Source organism: Ranitomeya variabilis, chromosome 7 (genome assembly GCF_051348905.1).
Source record: "Ranitomeya variabilis isolate aRanVar5 chromosome 7, aRanVar5.hap1, whole genome shotgun sequence".
In the NCBI taxonomy this organism is placed as follows: domain Eukaryota; kingdom Metazoa; phylum Chordata; class Amphibia; order Anura; family Dendrobatidae; genus Ranitomeya; species Ranitomeya variabilis.
In genome coordinates this window covers 235,160,065-235,184,782 of record NC_135238.1, presented here as the reverse complement: position 1 = coordinate 235,184,782, position 24,718 = coordinate 235,160,065, and the positions used below count along the sequence as shown (strand labels likewise).

The 24,718-nt window shown below is 45.0% G+C and overlaps 1 long non-coding RNA gene across 1 annotated transcript in view; it reads right to left on the bottom strand.

The window, feature by feature from the left end:
- The window catches only part of LOC143786041 (uncharacterized), a 56,691-nt gene extending 38,644 nt beyond the window's left edge, over positions 1-18,047 (bottom strand). Inside the window, exon 1 of the long non-coding RNA XR_013218219.1 lies at positions 17,788-18,047. This is a non-coding gene — a long non-coding RNA (uncharacterized LOC143786041). The remainder of the gene's footprint in view (positions 1-17,787) is intronic.
- Between the last annotated feature and the right edge of the window lie 6,671 nt (positions 18,048-24,718).

Sequence of the window (24,718 nt, the reverse complement as noted above, 5' to 3'; positions counted from 1 at the left end):
ACCAATCCAACGATGACAGCGGGAGATCCAGCGACGAAAGAAAGTTCCAAACGATCTGCTACGACGTACGATTCTCAGCAGGGTCCCTGATCGCCGCTGCGTGTCAGACACAGCGATATCGTATGGAAATCGCTGGAACGTCACGGATTGTGCCGTCGTAGCAACAAAAGTGCCACTGTGTGACGGTACCCTAAGGAAGATGTATTACTATCGGTAAAAGACATAACCTTTCATAAACACTTCACTTGGGTGGGAGTGATGTCACGACACTATACACCTCGATCCCCCATTCAGTGGCTATTCATGCACCTAATTACATCCTTGCTAAATACAGCAATTATTCATCCGTATTTCAGGATACTCTGAGCTTTTTGATGAAAAACAATTTCTTTAATTTTCTTTATATACAAGCCATAGGTGTTTCAATGAGTGCTAAATATTCACTTTTCCATGTGTTGGTAGGAGAAGTGCTACATCTATAACGTCACAAATTCTTTTCTGGACTGTATATTGTGCTATGGCAGGTTCATCGATGATTACCTCCTCATCTGAGCATCCGATGAATCATTACCATCATTCTTTTAATATATGAAACTTAATCGATTCAATCTAAAATCCACTTTCAATGTACAGAAAACCAACATTGATTTTTTTGGATTTAAAACTAACAGGTATCGATGGTCAAACTATCAATATAAAAACTTTCAGGAAAGAGACAGCGGGCAACACCATCCCGCATGCCAGCAGTCACCACCCCGTGCATAATATTAAATCGATCCCAACAGGTGAGCTCATTAGAGCCAAAAGAAATTGTAGTTCAGCTGTATCATATGAAAATGAATCAATAAAAATTAACAGGAGGCTCAGTGACAGGGGCTATAAACAGTGAATGCTCATTAAACATCGCTGATAAAAAACCTAAGTATAAATCCTCAAGTAACAAAGAAAGCACATATAGACATCTTACCCCCATTATTTTATCTTTGGAATTCAGTAATCAATTCTCTGCCATTAACAAACTGCTTATCAAAAATCTCTGCATGAGGTTACAATGTTGTCCCAAGGAAAGCACCTTCCCTGGGACAAATTCTTGCACCGAGTAAAGTAAAAAACTCTAAGCTAGACAGGATAAAAAATGGTTGTCAATTACTGGATTTTTAAAATGTGGCATCAAATCTTGTAACATGAGTAGCGATGCTTGGTGCAGCAGCTAAGGTGCTGAGCCGATTAATTTATGATAGTTCTGGGCGAGGTTTTATTGGAGTGATGAGGAGGATTTGATGGTGGGACTCATCACTCCCACTCCCTCTCTAGTATGCGTTATGCTGAGGATTAGCAAGCTCACCTGAGAGAGGTTGTCTCATTACTGACAAGGAAAAGCGTCAGTGTCTCACAGCCTCTGGACTGACATGATCTGCCCCTGAGGAGGAAAGGCACAGCTGAGAGACTGGAAAGCCAAGCAACCATACATCCCTGTCAGCGGTATGGTGTGTTAGTTAGCTCATAGCCGGGCAAGTTTTCTTTATTTGGTTTCTTTACTGTTTGTTACTGACTGAAAATAAAGCCTTATGTTTTTTATATGGACTTTGTCTGCCTATGTCACTACCACGATGACCTACAAAGCCGTAGTGTGTCACAATAAGAATATAACTACTATAATACTGCTCCTATGTACAAGAATATAACTACTATAATACTGCTCCTATGTACAAGAATATAACTACTATAATACTGCTCCTATGTACAAGAATATAACTACTATAATACTGCTCCTATGTACAAGAATATAACTACTATAATACTGCTCCTATGTACAAGAATATAACTACTATAATACTGCACCCTATGTACAGGAATATAACTAATATAATACTGCCCCTATGTACAAGAATATAACTACTATAATACTGCTCCTATGTACAAGAATATAACTACTATAATACTGCTCCTATGTACAAGAATATAACTACTATAATACTGCCCCTATGTACAAGAATATAACTACTATAATACTGCTCCTATGTACAAGAATATAACTACTATAATACTGCTCCTATGTATAAGAATATAACTACTATAATACTACCCCTATGTACAAGAATATAACTACTATAATACTGTTCCTATGTACAAGAATATAACTACTATAATACTGCTCCTATGTACAAGAATATAACTACTATAATACTGCCCCTATGTACAGGAATATAACTACTATAATACTGCCCCTATGTACAAGAATGTAACTACTATAATACTGCCCCTATGTACAAGAATATAACTAATATAATACTGCCCCTATATACAAGAATGTAACTACTATAATACTGCCCCTATGTACAAGAATATAACTACTATAATACTGCTCCTATGTACAAGAATATAACTACTATAATACTGCCCCTATATACAAGAATGTAACTACTATAATACTGCCCCTATGTACAAGAATATAACTACTAAAATATTGCACCATGTACAAGAATATAACTACTATAATACTGCCCCTATGTGCAAGAATATAACTACTATAATACTGCCCCTATATACAAGAATATAACTACTATAATACTGCCCCTATGTGCAAGAATATAACTACTATAATACTGCTCCTATGTACAAGAATATAACTTCTATAATACTGCTCCTATGTACAAGAATATAACTACTATAATACTGGCCCTATGTACAAGAATATAACTACTATAATACTGCCCCTATGTCCAAGAATATAACTACTATAATACTGCCCCTATGTACAAGAATATAACTACTATAATACTGCCCCTATGTACAAGAATATAACTAGTATAATACTGCCCCTATGTGCAAGAATATAACTACTATAATACTGCACCTATGTACAAGAATATAACTACTATAATACTGCCCCTATCTGCAAGAATATAACTACTATAATACTGCCCCTTTGTGCTAGAATATAACAGCTATGACTCCTTTCATTTGGATTATGTAGTAGTATTGACTAGGGTTGAGCGAAACGGATCGGACATTTTCAAAAGTCGCCGACTTTCAGCAAAGTCGGGTTTCATGAAACCCGACCCGATCCCACTGTGGGATCGGCCATGCGGTCGGCGATCTTCGCACCAAAGTCGCGTTTCATATGACGCTTTCCCCGCCATTTTTTCAGCCAATGAATGAGTGTGTGCAGCGTGATGACATAGGTTCCGGCTTACTTTGTGCGGTGTCACAGGGGGTAAAACTGCCATCTTAACGTTTGGGATATAGCGATTTGCACAGTGAAACACAAACTTTGCAGGGACGGAGGGGAGAGAGAGAGAGAGAGAGAGAGAGAGAGAATTAAATAAATACCCATTGACCTGCATTGGGTTTCGTGTTTCGGTTGGCCCCCGACTTTTCACAATAATCGGCCGATTTCACACGATCTGACTTTCGAGACAGTCGGGTTTCACGAGACCCGACTCGATCCTAAAACAGCAAAAGTCGCTCAACCCTAGTATTGACTACTTGTTGTTACAATGTATTCATTAACATGTTGTTATTATTATTATTTATATAGCACCATTGATTCCATGGTGCTGTACATGAGAAGGGGTTACACACAGATTACAGATATCACTTACAGTAGACAGACTAACAATGACAGACTGGTACAGAGGGGCGAGGACCCTGCCCTTGTGGGCTTACATTCTACAGGGTTATGGGGAAGGAGACAGTAGGTTGGGGGTTGCAGGAGCTCCGGTGTTGGTGAGGAGGCAGCGGGGTCAGTGCAGGCTGTAGGCTTTCCTGAAGAGATGAGTTTTCAGGTTCCGTCTGAAGGATCCGACTGTGGTTGATAGTCGGACGTGTTGAGGCAAAGAATTCCAGAGGATGGGGGATATTCGGGAGAAGTCTTGGTGGTGGTTGGGTGAGGAGTGGATAAGTGTGGAGGAGAGAAGGAGGTCTCGGGAGGACCGGAGATTACGTGAGGGAAGATATCGGGAGATTAGGTCAGAGATATATGGAGGAGACAGGTTATGGATGGCTTTGTAGGTCAGTATTAGTAATTTGAACTGGATACGCTGAGGGAATAGGAGCCAGTGAAGAGATTTGCAGGGGGGGGGGAAGTGGAGGAGTAGCGAGGAGAGAGATGGATTAGTCGGGCAGCAGAGTTAAGGATGGACTGGAGAGGTGCAAGGGTGTTAGCAGGGAGGCCGCAGAAAAGGATGTTGCAGTAGTCAAGGCGGGAGATGATGAGGGCATGCACAAGCATTTTAGTAGATTGAGGGTTGAGGAAAGGACGGATTCTGGAGATATTTTTGAGCTGGAGGCGACAGGAGGTGGAAAGAGCTTGGATGTGCGGTGTGAAGGACAGGGCAGAGTCGAAGGTTACTCTGAGGCAGCGGACTTCGGGTACGGGGGAAAGCATGATGTCGTTGATTGCGATAGATAGGTCAGGTAAGGAAGATCTGTGGGATGGAGGAAAGATGATGAGTTCAGATTTGTCCACATTCAGTTTGAGGAAACGAGAGGAGAAGGAGGAGGATATGGCTGATAGACACTCCGGGATTCTGGAGAGCAGAGCGGTGACATCTGGGCCAGAGGGGTAGATCTGAGTGTCATCAGCATAGAGGTGGTACTGGAATCCATGGGACTTTATGAGTTGTCCCAGGCCAAGTGTATAGATTGTAACATGTAAGAGATATATTAGAACTGTGTAAGGAGCCTGAGAAGACAGCATTTCCATTAGATGTGTAATTTGCAGTATACAGTATATCTGCTTCATCCAGGGTTTGGGGTCTTCACATTCCTTGTCCTGGATTTCTGTGCAGCTTATTTAGATGAGGTAACATGAGACTTTGTGATCGGTGCATTCGATGTCATCACTCTCATAAGCAGGAAACACCCAGCACTTTACATTTATATTCGGCTGAGTCAGTGGCAGGAGGATCGGGATGATGTGACTCACGAGAATTAAGCATTTTTCATATGTAAAGACATAGCACATTATTCTTGCTGATTATGCTTTGATTTTGCCACTTAGTGTTATGCCGGGAATATAATCTGCAACATTCCAAAAATATCAAAAGTTTCTAAAAGAATTCAGCCAAATGCTTCCCTTCTGTTCTGCACTGTGGACCATCAGTTCCCATACTAATGCTTGTGTGCATGCTATGACTTTGTGCATGTTCTTGCTGTGTGCGTGCTGTTGCTGTGTGTATGCTGTTGCTGTGTGCATGCTGTCAATGTGTTCATGCTCTGGCTTTGTGCATGCTGTTGCTGTGTGCATGCTGTTGTGCGACAATGTGCAGCATGTTGTTATGACAAGTCAGGTAACAGCCAGCCGGCAGGCTAGTGCTTATGTCAACGTGTCCAAGAGGCCTATGGTCACTTTTATGAACCTCATGAATGGTCATTTGGAGCTAATGGAGATTTTAAGAGGTCATGCAGTGTAGATAGGCTGCCATTTTTTTTACAGAATGGGTGATATCTTTTAGGTGGGTGGTGGTCTGACCGCCAGAATCTGTACCGATCAGTATCACCGTTAGCATGGAGCGGCCGTGCACATGCCTGAGACATGCTCCATTCATTCTATAGGGCGCTGTCAAAATAATCCATGGCTTGAAAGTCACATAAAGAAATCTTTGATGGAGGTCAGGCGTGCACTCTGCCGCTCTATTGTAAGGGGAAATTTAAAAAAGTCCCCTATTCTGCAGATTGGTACGGATGACAGTGGTCGATTTCCCACCAAACAATAAGGTTGTACATATCCCATAGACAGGTTATAACATATCTCCTTTACCATCCCTTTTTTAATGTGAGTAAACTGAAACTTTTGTATCCGCTTTATGCATTTTCTATCTCTACCGATATGTATCTTTGTACCCCTATATCTCAGTCACTGCACAATATACAGAACACAAAGCACAAAAATAGGGGGTTCACATACAAAGATCGGTCACATCAAAGACCGCACCTTACTGACCACTGAGCACATCTGGTGACCACACATCACCTCGACACCTTTCTCCGTCCACACGGTTCATCAGGAGGCACAATACGGAACCAGCTAATCCATAGATGGGAGGTGTCACAATGAAAAGACAGATGGAGAAACGCGTCGAGGCTGGAAGCTAAGTTTGGGATAACCCCCAGCTTTGTTGTCTCATTTTTTCACCAATGTTTACTAATTGTGTATCTATGTGAACTATAGTGGACAATTAATGTTTCTTGTTTGAACCATGCTGTTAATCCCTTCATTTCTTTTTATTGCTTATTGTTTTCCCACCTATAGCATATTAGGATTTATCAGGGCTAGTCTGGGACAGCCGCCGCGGAGTGGGGGCGCCAAATAACCGTGTCTAATAGGGTGCCAACCTCCACTGCTAGGAAGGGATAGCAGGCGAACATAGGGCTTTGACAGGTTATCGCCATAGATTTATGTTATGCTATATTTGATACAATTATTTGCACTGTGAAGGTATTTTTAACAATTTTTTCATTAAAGTTTTAGTTTTTAAGGGATTATATGACCACCCATCACCTCCATCATAAGTATCTGGTGACCACCCATCGCCTCCATCATCAGTACCTGGTGATCACCCATCACCTCCATCATCAGTATTTGGTGACTGCCCATCTCCTCCATCATCAGTATCTGGTGACCACCCATCGCCTCCATCATCAGTATCTGGTGACCGCCCATCGCCTCCATCATCAGTATCTGGTGACTGCCCATCACCTCCATCATCAGTATCTGGTGACTGCCCATCACCTCCATCATCAGTATTTGGTGACCGCCCGTCACCTCCATCATCAGTATCTGGTGACCGCCCGTCACCTCCATCATCATTATCTGGTGACCGCCCATCGCCTCCATCATCAGTATCTGGTGACCGCCTGTCTCCTCCATCATCAGTATTTGGTGACCGCCCGTCACCTCCATCATCAGTATCTGGTGACCGCCCGTCACCTCCATCATCATTATCTGGTGACCGCCCATCGCCTCCATCATCAGTATCTGGTGACCGCCTGTCTCCTCCATCATCAGTATTTGGTGACCTCCCGTCACCTCCATCATCAGTATCTGGTGACCGCCCGTCACCTCCATCATCATTATCTGGTGACCGCCCATCGCCTCCATCATCAGTATCTGGTGACCGCCTGTCTCCTCCATCATCAGTATTTGGTGACCGCCCGTCACCTCCATCATCAGTATCTGGTGACCGCCCGTCACCTCCATCATCATTATCTGGTGACCACCCATCGCCTCCATCATCAGTATCTGGTGACCGCCTGTCTCCTCCATCATCAGTATTTGGCGACCGCCCGTCACCTCCATCATCAGTATCTGGTGACCACCCATCACGTCCATCATCAGTATCTGGTGACCGCCCGTCGCCTCCATCATCAGTATCTGGTGACCGCCCGTCACCTCCATCATCAGTATCTGGTGACCGCTCGTCTCCTCCATCATCAGTATCTGGTGACCGCCCGTCGCCTTCATCATCAGTATCTGGTGATCGCCCTTTGCCTCCATCATCAGTATCTGGTGACCGCCCGTCACCTCCATCATCAGTATCTGGTGACCGCCCGTCTCCTCCATCATCAGTATCTGGTGACCGCCCGTCTCCTCCATCATCAGTATCTGGTGACCGCCCGTCGCCTCCATCATCAGTATCTGGTGATTGCCCTTTGCCTCCATCATCAGTATCTGGTGATCGCCCTTCACCTCCATCATCAGTATCTGGTGATCGCCCAACGCCTCCATCATCAGTATCTGGTGATCGCCCATCACCTCCATCATCAGTATCTGGTGATCGCCCTTTGCCTCCATCATCAGTATCTGGTGATCGCCCTTCACCTCCATCATCAGTATCTGGTGATCGCCCAACGCCTCCATCATCAGTATCTGGTGACCGCCCGTCACCTCCATCATCAGTATCTGGTGATCGCCCTTCACCTCCATCATCAGTATCTGGTGACCGCCCGTCACCTCCATCATCAGTATCTGGTGATCGCCCTTCACCTCCATCATCAGTATCTGGTGATCGCCCAACGCCTCCATCATCAGTATCCGGTGATCGCCCATCACCTCCATCATCAGTATCTGGTGACCGCCCGTCACCTCCATCATCAGTATCTGGTGATCGCCCTTCACCTCCATCATCAGTATCTGGTGATTGCCCAACGCCTCCATCATCAGTATCTGGTGATCGCCCATCACCTCCATCATCAGTATGTGGTGACCGCCCATCACCTCCATCAGTATCTGGTGACCACTAGAGTTGAGTGAATTTGTTCGGGTTCCCTCTTATTCGGCAAGCTATAGCACTTCCCGCATAAGCTGCAGAGGGAGCCCGGCTTCCTGGATCGCTCCGGCTGATCGTTGCATGTGTCGCGGATGTGTGACAGTGAGAGCCTGTGTGTTGGGTTCTCCACGCATGTGCTGTGACGGTGACACTGCCACGACACAGTCCAGCGCAATAACTAAATCATTCCATGGGATAATGTTATAGGCAGGGAGGCGGAGGAGGTGAGCTGTGACATACCTACAGTGAACGGTGAATCCTGTGTTATATATATAGGGGTTATCAATCATTGTAATTCTACCTGTGATGATAAAGATGACAAGAGAAAGGAGCTTTATGCACTGGAAGTTATGATTTGTGGTTACAGTATAAAATGTAAGATTTCAAGATCATTTCATAAAGCTGACAAGGAAAAATAATAAAGTATCAAAAAAAGTTATTGAATATGGTCAATACAAAATTGTGATTCCCACAGTAGGTTATTTTCAGATGGCAAATTCCCTAAAAGCAAGAAAAGAGAAATTACAATAGCCAGTGACGATCCTGAATCTGCTAACTCCTAGAATTAAAGGAGAGGTTCACATTTGTGTCACTGTCCCTTTAAAGAGAATCTAGTACTTTACCATACGACCATAAGTTGATTTTAGATGTGGGAAAATAACATTTTCACTTGCATCATAGAGATGTTTTCCTTTTAAAATGGAAAATAATGCTAATTCATCAGAACATTTTTCCGTCTTTGCTCGTACATCAAAAGGTGATCTGAATCAAGTTGCCAGTATTAAAGCTGAATGTTTGATGTGGGTTACAGATACAACAAAAGGCATTCTATTAAAGTAATCCGAGCGTTTCGGAAAGCAAGGCAATTCTTAAAAATCAGCCGGGGCCCCAGCGTTCCTATCTCCGGAGAGAACACAGGGCTGCAATTATCATTATAGTCCTGTCATTGAAATGATGACTGCGGCAGAAATCCTCCCAGCTCAATAAGCGTCTCCATCGCTGAATATTTTATCTTTCGTGTTAAAATGACAGAAAATGGCTTTTCTCCGCTGTCAGAGTTCAGTTCTCCGACATTCCTGAAGCATATGAATAATGTTACATTTCAAAGAGGAACCTGCAGATGTTTCCAATATTCGGTTACTGTTTCCGTGTGTGCCGCAGAACTGAGAGGGACCGAGGTGATTAACCCTCAGAGCCAAACACAATGTTGCAATTTGCTTTCGGTGTCACGCTGAGTCTTCTGGTCACTGACAAAATAAGACATACTAGTCGTTGTGGGACTACAACTCCCAGCATACACTTATGGCATGTTGGGAGCTTTCGCCGTGACTTTAGATGTTAACTTTCCCTACTCTTATCGTACTCACTTCAATTCATCCATTTCTACACAGATTAAGTCCACTGGGCCCGTGTGAGTCTGTGGGTCCTTGGCCCCTCTAAAGGAACATATTCTGAGGGTCCACCCTATGATAGTTGTCACCAAGCCTAGGGGTAAGTCATTGTCATGATGTGCGGGCTGCGCACATGGAAAGGATCAAATCCGGAGAGAATAAGCAAGGTGTCTTATTCAACCAATGCGTATCGCTAAAAAAATCACCATTTTTGTACCTTGAGAAAGGCGCTGGTCCGGCACCAAAACACATCGGTTGTATAAAAAAATGTTGCTTATACTCTCCGGATCTCATGCTTTCCGTGAGCGCAGCAGGCACGTCGTGATAATCTCCACTTTGCTGTTATCTGGACGATACTCCATTCCAGCTGCAGCTACAGCACATGAGGCTTCTACAGGTGTCATGTCCTTACACAACCCTTACAGGTGAGCGCTACCATCCCTCATCTTGCTCCTTACCATGCTGCCCTATCTGTGCACATTTGCCCCATCCGGGTCTTCCCTAGGGGTAAGTAATTGGCTCCAAAGTCAGCACCTAAGGTTACTGTCTTCTGCTAGATCCAAAGGTTCCCTCTTACTAGAAGAACATTTTCCTGGATGACCTCCGTGCACTCTTCTGGCACAGGAGCCATCTAAGAACCAACAAGACCATACTGGTAACAGTGAAGAACAACAATCTACTTCCAAAAACTCAATCTCCAGTGGAAGACCCAAGAATTTGTTTCCTTCACTGATTGGTCTTCTTTGGCTATATAAACAATGGAGGGTTCATCTATTTATCCTTTTTCCCACCGGGCATCTGGTCCATAAGTCTCCCTATTTTAGCTTGGTGCTCTCAACAATGAGACATTTTACCCCCTGGATCTTCTTCAAATTTGTCTCATGCACCAAGTTTCCTGCTCTGTGCTGATGAGCGGCAAGAACCATTATTCAGCTTTCTGCAGATAGACCTAGACGTCGGCTGGGAGCAAGATGTCCTCTCCTTAAACTTTGGCGAGAGGAGATTGACTATTCCCAAGTGTTGCTGTGACGGAGGAAACACATAATCGAGCTGCAGGAAAAATCTGTCTTCTGTCTTTTCCTTTTGGAGAAGACTCTGGTGTGGATGAATATCCTCAGTCATGTAGCAAGCCTTGTTTTAAAGGGTAGTATGTAGAGTTGTGCAAAAAGAATGCCCGACCAAAGCAAATGCTCCTCGTACCTGCTGGAATCACATACTGTACATCCAATTCTGATTAGTAGGTCATCAAGAAATCCATGACATCGGACCTAGCCTATTAATTAGAAGGGGCACCGAAAATGTCGCGGGGTATGATTGCAGGACTTTGGACCAGTGGCCACAGACTACCGGAGTACAAATCAATAGGCGGCACTGGAGAGCCAGCTCTAGTCTGAACCTTTAACACGAGCCTATAATTGGCGAATATGCGCTTGTATCAGCAGCCGTTCAGCCAGATCTCTGCCGATATAAACTGATGGGTAAATGAGCGCCAAACAACTAGAATTTATTAAAGACTATCTCCGCTCATTAATGGCCTGAAATCGGCCAGAGTAAATTTGCACAATAATATATTTATAACAAAGATTTTATTAAATACAGTGGGTAACATGGCCACCGACCCGACGAGCCTTCAACAAGCAAAGGCAAAAAAAATATGTGCCGTTAAGTTGGGAGTTAAATAGCAGATGATAGATTCGTCTCCTGCGGGATCCATTACTGGAGGGGGTTTGAGAGTTTTTAACTATTTGTCATTGAACCTGAAAGATTTTTTTGGCAATTTACAAGTAGCAGAAGCAACAATATGTCTTATTTCAAGCGTTCCAAATATGTTACATGTTATAGCGCTGATCTCCCTTCCATGAATGTCACACTTATTATTATACTGTTACATTGTGGCTCATGAATCTGTGTTTTCCGGCTGGGAACTTGTAGATCTGAGACATATTTGCTCCCAAATGAAACGAATTAGGAGATCTCAATCCAATTTCCTCTAACAGGTGTCCTCATTAAATTGTGGTTGGCAGTCAATGCTACTGAAATTAAGGATGAGATTCATTTAATGGGGCGAGGGGGGGATGGACTGTCTCAGGGGACTGGTACTAACAACATTGGAGGGTTCAAGTCTAGGTCATTCGGTCAAGTCGTTTTTTTTTATCAAGAAAGGTGATTACCATGTGAATGCTGTTTAGTCATCCATATCAAATGTAATAGATGGGCGAGATCCCAGAATATATGCGTTCACACAGTTCAACGCTGTGTCGCAACATAGTTTTAATATGTTTGATTTTGTTTAATTTTTAATTCGTTTAATTTTGTTTGATTTTGTTTACAAATCTGTGATATGAGCTGAGTGAAAAATGTTACACAGAAGAAATAGTGGTGTCTAGCGCAAGGTCAGGTCTACATTGGCCCCAGGACAGCGTAGTATGGATCCTCTAATCTCCTGCCCTACAGGTTACATGTCCACATGGTGTCTACATCGGCCCCAGAACAGTGTAGTATGGGTCCTCCAATCTTCTACCCTACAGGTTACATGTCCACATGGTGTCTACATCGGCCCCAGGACTGTGTAGTATGGATCCTCCAATCTCCTGCCCTACAGGTTACATGTCCACATGGTGTCTACATCGGCCCCAGGACAGCATAGTATGGATCCTCCAATCTCCTACCCTACTGGTTACATGTCCACATGGTGTCTACATCGGCCCCAGTGCGGCATAGTATGGATCCTCCAATCTCCTACCTTACTTGTTACATGTCCACATGGTGTCTATATTGGCCCCAGGACAACGTATTCTTTGCCCTTTTCCAATCTCTTCCAGTATTTGCTACATAACTACATGATCTCTTCATGTGCCTTTAAGCACCTGTCAATCTCTTGCCATGGGCAACGTAGTATGGCCTCTCCTCTTAGGCTCAGTTTGCTAAAAGTCCAGATGTAGCCTTCATGGGCCCCTGGCAGCACAGTATGGGCCTTCCTCCCACTTTGGGTGTTTTCTCAGCACATCTTCTCTCGTGCCTGTCATTCTGTGTCTGGTCCCCAATAGTCAGAAACCATCTTCTTTTATGCTTCATGAGACACTAATAAGGTCCTATGTAAGAGCTGCTGGGCACGTCCCATGCTGGCCGATGACTGAGCGGACACAGAGAGACACGGCTCCTGTACATGGACAGTATACCGGCCCTTCGTCCAGTGAGGTGTCTGTCACAGAAGCCATTTGTTGCTTTGTCGTTGGAAGTGGCCCCCTGACTTCTTGGGTCCATGCACAGGTTGTACTCCAGCATGAGGCAGGCAGACGTCTTCTCTGCCGACCCTAGGTATGATGCCCTTCAATCACGATTCTCCATGAGGCCCAGGTTCATCAGACACAAATCTGTCACATCGCAAAGACTTGGTTAAGTCAGTCACACATTCACATAGTAATTCTGTAGAACACCGAAAACCAGGAAAGTAATGCCAGATAGTGACTTTGATGGCGCTGCCCAGGACACAGCATGGCAGAACATTATATGACATAGTAATATCACGCCATAAACACAGCGAAGACAAAACTATCTGATGGCTACAGATGTGACACTTCTTATTTTTCTTGGCTTACTAGAGATTTCTTCGATGAGCTAAGAAAAACATGATTTTGTGATACTCTGTAACGAGAGGTTTATGCTGCCTGTGTCTATATGTGGCCACCCAGTGGTTATAATGGGAACTGCAGCAGCCCCCGCTGCAGCAGCAAACATGGCGGAGGAGTTGATTTTCTCCTGTCAGATAACTGCTCCTTCACCCCAATCCCACTTCCACCCTCTGTTACCCTCCCTTCCTTTGAGGTGCACTCTGTGCGCATCTACTCCCCCTCCAACCTCCAACTGGCTGTCATTTACCGCCCCCCAGGGCCAGCCACCACCTTCTTTGACCACTTCACCACCTGGCTACTTCATTTCCTTTCCACGGACATCCCCACTATCATCATGGGCGACTTCAACATCCCCATTGACACTTCCCTCTCAGCTGCCACTAAACTTCTATCTCTCACTTCCTCCTTCGGCCTCACTCAATGGTCTTCTACAGCCACCCACAAAGATGGTCACACACTGGACCTCATCTTCACCCACCTCTGCTCCCTATCTAACCTCTCTAACTCACCTCTTCCTCTCTCTGACCACAACCTTCTCACATTCTCTTCCCTCTCCACTCCATGTCTACAATCCCCACCCCACAAACTTTCACACCCTCGCAGAAATCTTAAACATCTTGACCTACATTCATTCTCTGAATCCCTCCTCCCTCTCACAGATATAAGTTCCTTACACAATGCGGATGATGCTGCCGCTCTATATAACACCACAATAGCTGTAGCTCTGGAATCTGCTGCCCCACTTACACATACCAAAGCTCGCAAAATCAACAGACAACCCTGGCACACCAGCCTGACCAAAGAACTGAGGCGAGCTTCCAGGGCTGCTGAGTGCAGATGGAAAAGATCCCACTCCAAAGAGCAATTCATCGCATTCAAACAGTCCCTCACTACTTTCAAGACCACACTCGCCACAGCTAAACAAACCTACTTCTCATCTCTCATATCCTCCCTGTCTCACAACCCTAAACAGTTATTCAACACTTTCAATTCTCTCCTCCGTCCCCCAGCACCTCCTCCCTCCCCACTTATCTCAGCTGAAGACTTTGCCTCATTTTTTAAGCAGAAGATTGATAACATCAGAGACAGTTTTGGTCAACAACCCCCAGAGCTCTTCCTCCCAACTACCCAGCCCTCCACCTCCAAAACCAACTTCTCCACCATTACAGAAGATCAACTCTCCACTCTACTCTCAAGATCGCATCTCACCACCTGTGCGCTTGACCCGCTCCCATCCCACCTCATCCCAAACCTCACCACAGTCTTCATCCCAACCCTAACCCACCTCTTCAACCTATCACTAACAACTGGTGTTTTCCCCTCAAGCTTTAAACATGCCTCCATCACACCTATCCTCAAAAAGCCTTCTCTTGACCCATCCTCTGTATCTAGCTATCGCCCTATATCACTTCTCCCTTATGCCTCAAAACTACTGGAACAACACGTCTACCTTGAACTGTCCTCCCATCTCTCTTCTTGCTCCCTCTTTGACCGCTTACAATCTGGCTTCCGGTCACACCACTCCACTGAAACTGCCCTAACTAAGGTCACCTCTTAACCGCCAAGAGCAAGCGACACTACTCTGTCCTCCTCCTCCTCGACCTGTCGGCTGCCTTTGACACAGTGGACCATTCCCTATTATTACAGACCCTCTCATCCCTTGGCATCACAGACTTGGCCCTATCCTGGATCTCATCATACCTAACAGACCGGACATTCAGCGTCTCCCACTCACACACCACCTCCTCACCTCGCCCCCTATCTGTCGGAGTCCCGCAAGGTTCAGTCCTAGGGCCCCTGCTCTTCTCCATTTACACCTTTGGCCTGGGACAGCTCATAGAATCTCATTGCTTTCAGTATCACCTCTATGCTGATGACACACAGATCTACATCTCTGGACCAGATATCACCTCCCTGCTACCCAGAATCCCTCAATGTCTGTCCACTATTTCATCCTTCTTCTCCGCTAGATTTCTGAAACTTAACATGGACAAAACAGAATTCATCATCTTTCCCCCATCTCACGCGACCCCCCCAACGAACCTATCCGTTACAGTGCATGGCTGCCCACTCTCCCCAGTCCCACGAGCTCGCTGCCTCGGGGTAATCCTTGACGCTGATCTCTCCTTCAAACCACATATCCAAGCCCTTTCCACTTCCTGCCAACTTCAACTCAAAAATATTTCACGAATCCGTACATTCCTCAACCAAGAATCTGCAAAAACCCTAGTCCATGCCCTCATCATCTCTCGCCTTGACTACTGCAACCTCCTGCTCTGTGGCCTCCCCTCTAACACTCTTGCACCCCTCCAATCTATTCTAAACTCAGCTGCCCGACTAATCCACCTGTCCCCCCGCTATTCCCCGGCCTCTCCCCTCTGTCAATCCCTTCACTGGCTCCCCATTGCCCAGAGACTCCAGTACAAAAGCCTAACCGTGACGTACAAAGCCATCCACAACCTGTCTCCTCCACACATCTGTGACCTCGTCTCCCGGTACTTACCTACACGCAACCTCTGATCCTCACAAGATCTCCTTCTCTACTCCCCTCTTATCTCCTCTTCCCACAATCGTATACAAGATTTCTCTCGCGCATCACCCCTACTCTGGAACCCTCTACCACAACACATCAGACTCTCGCCTACCATCGAAACCTTCAAAAAGAACCTGAAGACCCACCTCTTCCGACAAGCCTACAACCTGCAGTAACCACCGATCAACCAAACCGCTGCACGACCAGCTCTATCCTCACTTACTGTATCCTCACCCATCCCTTGTAGATTGTGAGCCCTCGCGGGCAGGGTCCTCTCTCCTCCTGTACCAGTTGTGACTAGTGTTGAGCATTCCGATACTGCAAGTATCGGGTATCGGCCGATACTTGCTGTATCGGAATTCCGATACCGAGATCCGATATTTTTGTGATATCGGGTATCGGTATCGAAACAACATTAATGTAAAAATGTGTAAAAGAGAGAATTAAAATAAAAAATATTGCTATACTCACCTCTCCGACGCAGCCTGCACCTTACCGAGGGAAGCGGCAGCGTTCTTTGTTTAAAATTCGCGCTTTTCTTTCCTTTACGTGAGTCCCGGCTTGTGATTGGTTGCGTGCCGCCCATGTGACCGGCACGCAACCAATCACAGCAAGCCGTGACGTAATTTCAGGTCCTTCAGGATTTTAAAATTACGTTCCGGCGTTGTGATTGGTTGCGTCGCAGTCACATGGGAGACGCAACCAATCACAGCAAGCCGTGACGTAATTTCAGGTCCTTAAGGATTTTAAAATTACGTCCCGGCTTTGTGATTGGTTGCGTCGCAGTCACATGAGAGACGCAACCAATCACAAGCCGTGACGTCATGGGAGGCTGGACACGCGCGCATTTTAAAATGGGCGCGTGTCCAGCCTCCCGGCTTGTGATTGGTTGACCGCGGCGCAACCAATCACAAGCCGGGACGTCACGGGAGGCTGGACACGCGCCCATTTTAAAAAGCGCGCGTGTCCAGCCTCCCGTGACGTCACGGCTTGTGATTGGTTAATGGCGGCCATGTTGCCGGGACGCGGACCAATCACAGCAAGCCGTGACGTAATTTCGTCACGGCTTGCTGTGATTGGTCCGCGTCCCGGCAACATGGCCGCCCTGACCAATCACAAGCCGGGACTTCACGTAACCAAGTAAAAGCGCGAATTTTAAACAAACAACGCTGCCGGTTCCCTCGCTGAGGTCCAGGCTGCGTCGGAGGGTGAGTATAGCAATATTTTTTATTTTAATTCTTTCTTTTACACATTTATATGGATCCCAGGGCCTGAAGGAGAGTTTCCTCTCCTTCAGACCCTGGGAACCATCAGGAATACCGTCCGATACTTGAGTCCCATTGACTTGTATTGGTATCGGGTATCGGTATCGGATTGGATCCGATACTTTGCCGGTATCGGCCGATACTTTCCGATACCGATACTTTCAAGTATCGGACGGTATCGCTCAACACTAGTTGTGACTAGTATTGTTCAAGATTATTGTACTTGTTTTTATTATGTACACCCCTCCTCACATGTAAAGCGCCAAGGAATAAATGGCGCTATAACAATAAATAATAATAATAATAATAACTGCAGGCCATCAAGGATTTCCTTCTCTTGTAATAATTTTGTTTTCAACATGAATTGTAGGAAATTTAGAGTTTATAAAAGAATTTTTAGAAAGGTAAATGTGGCTTATCTGTAAGTCTAGAATTGTAAGCGCTTCCTTATATCTGGATTTTTTAAAGGCATCCCTGTAGGAAATGGACTGAATCCTAAGGATTAGTTATCAATATCATAGTAGAGAAAAATCCTTAAACATTCATTTTTCAGTGTGGACTGTATGGGTGCGTCTATTAAATCGTTTCCATCTTTTCATTGTGAAATGACACAAATTGTGTATAGATAACAAGCTGCAATAAAACACATTATTGTCTCTAATTATTTACAAAATAGCCATGAATGATAGATACCTTCATAATGTACAGGTCCTGCTCCTGGAATCACTGCCTCTTTTATGTAAGAAGTGGATTCTGAAAGTTCACGGTTACTTTTCCAATATAATTTTACTTTCTTAAGTTCTAAAAAAAAAAAATAATAATAATAATAATATACTGTATTTTGCAATCTTGGACGGACTGCGCCCTTAATTCCATCCATCATAATAGACAGTTTGAAAGGAAACGGATAAGACAAACCCCAAGAAAATGGAAAGAATGTAAAACGAGGGCTATTCTGCAGCTATTAATGCCTCTGCGGTTGCTTCATTGTGACAATTACAGTCTGTTCTCATGCTTGCCTGCAGGCCACCGAAAATCAAATGCAGCTCTTGTTCCTGGTTAACCAGTCCTCGAAACCAGAGTCATGGTTTAATCTACAGCTGAGAGGAGCCAAAAATAGAAGCAGGGACCTGATGTCTCGCAGAAGTAGAATAATAGACCGGAGAATGGTTTCTGTTTCCCAAATTCACTTCTATTTTTGCAAGTCTCAAAAAATGAAATCTCCCCGTCATCGGCACGAAAGCGCAAGAATGTGAGAAGAGGTTTTCCATGTACTTCTGAGCAGAATTATGCAATGTATTCCTGAACCATCTGCTCACATCTTCTGCATCATATGTGAATTATCCCCTATATGAATCACCGGTAATGGCGGCTCCAGGGTGCCAGCATTGCTTAAACAACATTTTTTGCAACATTGTATCTTTTTGCTTATTGCTTGTGCAAACTTTAAAAGGGCTGTCTGGTAAAAGAAAATTGCCAATAAGTTATAGACGGGTGGAGGTCTGACTTCTTAGTCTATGTTCACATGTCCAGTAATGATCCTTGACAAATAGACTACAAGGGATCCGTTACTCATTGTCTCCAACATTAAAGAAACGGATCCGGCAGAGATCAGTTAGTAAATAAAGCACTAGAACGTTCTGTCTGCACAACTTTTTTCCTAACGGATTTCTGCTGGATTCATTGTAACGGATCATTCCCGGACATGTGAACGTCGCCTTAGTCTACACACAGGATGTCATTACATAGGGAGCCATTTGCAGGGCTCTTGGCCAGAATCGGGGTCCTGAGAACTTTTTTGGTCATCTCTACACAACTTACTTTATAACTTTTTCATTCTTGATGGAGGCCTGGATACATGTAGATTTCTAAGACTATAATTCTTCTCCCTCGACCGAGCTTCCAATATGAACAATCAGAGCTGTAGTGTAAAGCAAGGAGGGTGTCTGAGCCTCAGAATAGGGCTCTGAACGACATAGGTGGCTTTCCGTATACTTCAGACTTCCATAGACAACGCGGTTATGCTTTAGTCACTCCACATAGGCGTGGGTTAATGTAGCAGTGCTGCAGTATAAATCATGAGGGTGAGGATCTGCAGTCGCCTGAACCCTTAGGGTATGTGCCCACGTTGTGGATTCTGCTGCAGATTTTTCCGCAGCGGATTTGGAAAATCTGCAGTGCAAAACCACTGCGGTTTTCACTGCGGATTTTCCTGCGGTTTCTTCTGCGGATTCCTCAGCGGGTTTTCAACTGCACTTTCCTATTGGTGCTGGTTGAAATCCGCTGCGGAATCCGCAGAAAGAAGTGACATGCTGCGGAAAATAATCCGCTGCGTTTCCGCGCGGAATTTTCCGAAGCATGTGCACAGCGGTTTTTTTTTCCCATAGGTTTACATGGTACTGTAAACTTTGGGAAAACTGCTGCGGATCCGCAGGGTCGGATCCGCAGCGTGTGCACATACCCTGATAGGGATTTGGTTCGGATTTTCTGCGACCTCAGACTCTAACAGACGATGCAGCTCGGCTGGAGTCAATGATTATATCAGCGCCCTAATGGAACAGAGCCGCCATAATGACGGGGGTCTGAGCTGTTGGTAAAGTCTCTGATAAGACAGGAGATGGATTGGAGCTGTGCTGCGATGTAAAGCATGGGAGAAGGGACAGGCAGCAGTGCAAGTATCTTATGAAATAGGAGATGGATTTCTGACAGCCGCTGACTCCAGCAGACAATGTGGCTGAGATCAGGTCACCGAATGACTAAAATGAGGATTTCAGCCTACTGCAGACTCCAATAGACAAAGTAGCTGAGCTGGAGTCATTAACAGCTGCGCCCTGATACCGGCAGAGACAAAACCTTAGAAAAGTCCATTTTCAACAACGTCACACTCTAACAGACAATGCAGCTGAAGTCATTGAACATCGGTGTGTCTTAGAGCAGAACTGCAGTGTAAAGCATGGGTGATGGGAAAAATGAGCAGCTTGAGTCTCTGATGAAATATGAGGTGAATTTCAGACTCCCTCAGACTCCAGCAGACACTGCAGATGAGCTGGAGCCACGGATCATCACTGGAACAATCAAGCACAGTTATAGATTTACCAAGACATTAGAAACAGCAGAAAGGCATCGCCTAGAGAGACTAGTGATATGGCCACCGCGGATACCATTGCCCTATGACATTGTAGTCCAGCTCTACCTGAAAAACAACAAACCCTTTTCTCTATTCATGGACAACCCCTTGAAATGAATTGTTGCACTCCTGCATTAATGGCACTTCTTCCTGGAGGGCACACACCGATGTGACGTCACTCGGAGCCCCTGAAGATGGCGGATCGCAGCGTATCGATCAGTTTATTGCTGCAGAGGTGACCTGGGGTAAATTCTCCGAGAGTCTGATGTCTTCATGGCCGCGTCTCCTCTTCTTCATGGGGCACTTAGCCTCAGTCATCTCCGTGTAGTAGCCCGTGTAATAATCTGTGCGGCTCCAGTGGGACAGTATCTAATCCTTCTATTCCAGTGGGACAGTATCTAATCCTGGTAGTCCAGTGGGACAGTATCTAATCCTTCTATTCCAGCAGGACAGTATCTAATCCTGGTAGTCCAATGGGACAGTATCTAATCTTGGTAGTCCAATGGGACAGTATCTACGGTAATCCTTCTATTCCAGTGGGACAGTATCTAATCCTGGTAGTCCAGTGGGACAGTATCTAATCCTGGCAGTCCAGTGGGACAGTATCTAATCCTTCTATTCCAGTGGGACAGTATCTAATCCTGGTAGTCCAATGGGACAGTATCTAATCCTGGTAGTCTAGTAGCATAGTATCTACGGTAATCCTTCTATTCCAGTGGGACAGTATCTAATCCCTGTAGTCCAGTGGGATAGTATCTAATCCTGGAGGTCCAGTATTACAGTATCTAATCCTTCTATTCCAGTGGGATAGTGTTTGATCCTGGTAGTCAAATAGGACATTATCTAATGCTTGTAGTCCAGGTATTATGGATCTTATCTTTCTTGATGAAAACTTTTTTACCCTGATGACCTAATACAATTATGTGAATTGCTGATGATCCAAAGAAATTGCTTATGATCATGGATTTACTATCTAAGTAACATTGTTACATTCAATTGATAATAAATCTAATTCCATTGCTCTGAAAATTGCCACCTATAGGTGTTGGCCATGTCTTTCCCTGACTTCGTAGCATGCATTGCTCCTGCCATTGTTCAGTAAGTTGCCTACCTTGACTTGAAAGCCTACTTCTCTATTCTGATTTTCACAGTCTGGTGAAAAAGCAGCGACCCATCCTCTCCCTGACGTCCTGTAATCTACTTCAATGTCTCCGCTGCTGGAAATGGATCACACTTTGCAACAGGCAGTGGACAGCAAGTTGTACCAAAAGGAAGCTTGGAAAGCACTAAAAACAACATAATCTGAACATAAAGTTATTTGAAAATGTTCTGTGTATCACATGATGGATTAAATGAGATCAGGATGAAAGCACAGAGACCTTTTCAGCTCTCGCTTTTATACAGCAATATGGTCTATGCTGGTATAACGTGGGTACCTGAAGTTTTAGAAGCACGTGCCATTGTATTGGTGGCTTGAGTGCATTGTGCTGTTGCTGCTTTAGACTTGATGACCCTAGAAATGGTTTTCATGGGAACAATCCTGACAACTAATAATCCTGACAACTACAAATCCTGACAAATTTTAATCCTGAAACTGAGTCCTCATAATTAATAATCCTGACATCTAACAGCTCTGTCAACTAATAGCCCTGAACATTCCCAGTACTGAAAACTAAGAATCTTGACATTAAACAGTCCTGACAACTACTAGCCCTGACAACTATTAGCTCTAGCAACTAATAATTATGACTGTTAAAATTCCTAACAACTATCAATCCTAACAACTAATACTCCCCACATCTAACAGTCCTCCTGACTAGGGATGGGCGAACCTGAACGGTAAAGGTCAGGGTCCATACTGAACAGCTACTGTCCGTGCATGGACCCCGAACACAGACGTCTCCAGGACATCCCTGCTACTGTTCAGGTTGGGTAGCCTGAACAAGGTTTTTTTAAAGACTTCAGTGTAGCCAATCAACAAGCTTTCGTGTGTGAGCACTTCTGATTCAATCACAGCCATTACAAGTATTGGCATGGTTACCAACCATGGGGCGCACGAGGAGGAAGGGACCTGCGTTATCACACTATCTGGGTCGGTATACACTTAATATCTTGATATGCCTTACAAACTAATGGGTGTTTATAGCATTAGGTAAATGTATGAAATATGTGGACGGGATAATCATCCTAATTATGAGGAGAATTATGTTTCCCTGTATCTCCACAATATACCTTCCATTATGATGTATTATAGCAACCCATTTAGTCTCCTTGTCTAGCATATTAGACTGTTATATCAGTACCATGATCAGTACCATCAGTTATATTTGTTATTTGGGATAGTGTGCGGGTCTCTTTATCCCTCAGGACACTCTGTTATTATATCAGGTCTTATTATCATTTTGTTGTTGTGTAAATTAATCTAATAAAGATATCTTGTTTTTATATTATGGTTCTCTTCGTGCGGTTAATGGTATCTAAATCCGCGTTTTGTGTAGACAAGTATTGGCATGGCTATGATTGGCTGGAAAACACTGTGTAAAATAAATCTAAAATGATGGGCGGTCTGCTCTATTTGTGCTAAGCAGCGCAAGTAAAGCTGACAGCTGTGGGCTGAAGCCCTCAGCTGTCAGCTTTATATTGACTGGTTATCAAACATAGAGGTGTCCCACACCATTTTTTAAAATTATTTAAACAAATTTAAAATAATGGCGTGGGGTACACCCTATTTTTGACAACCAGCCAAGCTAAAGCATACAACTGAGGGCTGATATTCTCAGACTGGGAAGGAGCCATGATATTGGTCCTCCCCGGCCTAAAAATAGCAGCCCACAGCTGCCTAGAAAAGGCGCACCTATTAGATGACCAGATTCTGGCGCTTTTCTTGGCCCTTCCCACTTGGCCTGGTGAGGTGGCAAGTGGGGTAATATTTGTTGGGCTGATGTCAGCTTTGTAATGTCAGCTGACTTCATGCCAAGGGGTTAGTAATGGAGAGGCGTCTATAAGACATCCCCATTACTAACCCCATAGTCAAATGTACTAAAAACATACACAGAGTAAAGTCCAGAGTAAAACACTGACACCTTTATTTGAAATAAACACTCCCCACCCTTAAAAACAATAAAACACCATATTCCTCACCTGTCTGACGATAATCCATATGTCCCACAATGTGCTCCAGCTCTGCTACATCTGGATTGTATGGCTGAGCGGTGGAATGATGCGACAACTCAGCCAGCAATCCAGGAGACACGGAGCTGAGCCTGAGAACTCAGCTTCAGAGCCGAGCACTCACACCAAAAGTGACCGGAGTTCCTAGCCGATGAACTCCGGTCACCTTTTGACGTCAGCGCTCAGCATTGAAGCTGAGTTCTCAGCATCTCCTGGATTCCTGGCTCAGCAGTCGCATCATGCCACCACTCAGCCATGAAAACCAGGTGTAGCAGATGGTGTCTTCGCTGGAAAAATGGATTGTGGTGAGACAGGTAAGGAATGTCTTTTTTTATTTTTAGCTTTACAGTAATAAATGCGTAAAAGAGGGAGGGGAGTGTTTATATCAAATATAGGAGGCTGTATTTTTATTTCAATTAAATGACTTTACTCAGTGTATGTTTTTATTACAAGTTGACTATGGGGATAGTGTAGCGCCCCCACTGCCGCAGGGCCGAGGGGTGCCCAGTACCGGGCCTCTGAGTCTCTGTTCTGGGGTTGTCACGGTGGCTAGGCCCGGTCCGTGACCCTGCTGAGGGGCGCCCAATGAAAGGGTGTGGATGGTGATGATGTTGTGGTGGTGCGGTGCAGGTCGCAGTAAATAACGAGGACACCAGGTTGCAGTCTCTTTACCTCTTTACTGAAGGCTTTAGGATCCTCAGTCCGGAATATGGTTAACCGGGCTGCGCAAGTCCGGCCGGTCCGATGGCACCTCCAGGGTTCCCTTTGCAGGTGGAAATCTGTGCCTACCTTCTAGCGCTTGTGTGTTGTGGTCCTCCCCTGCTGTGCTTACGGGATAGTCCCCACAACTGTTGTGTCTGTTTCTGAAGTTCCCTCACAACTCGATTATGATGTTCTGCTTCGTCCCCCAGATGATATGGCTAGGACGCACCCGTATGACGGGTAGGCTCGGAGATCTTCCTGGACCCTAGAGTCGCCCCTCTCCAAATGTTGCCCCCTATGTCTTCTTAGGTGATTTGGGTGAGACAGCCCGCCTATAACTGACTGTCCTGCCGTAGGTTTGAAGTAAGGCCTGGAGCTTTATACTTCCTCGGCGTTCCGGCCACCGGCTACGCGCCTCAGTAGGATGTTGCCTCGTCTTACAGCACGACTCCTACTGGTGTTTCTCCTTGTTGCGTTGATCTCGTTTCTCACTCAGCACAATAAACCTCGCTTCTTGTCCTTTCTTAGGGCACCGCCGCGATGAAGTGCAGGCGCGGTCCCGTAACGTTCTCTCTGTTCGCTAGGCCTCTGTCAGGATCCCACCCCTGACAGGGACCCCCCTGA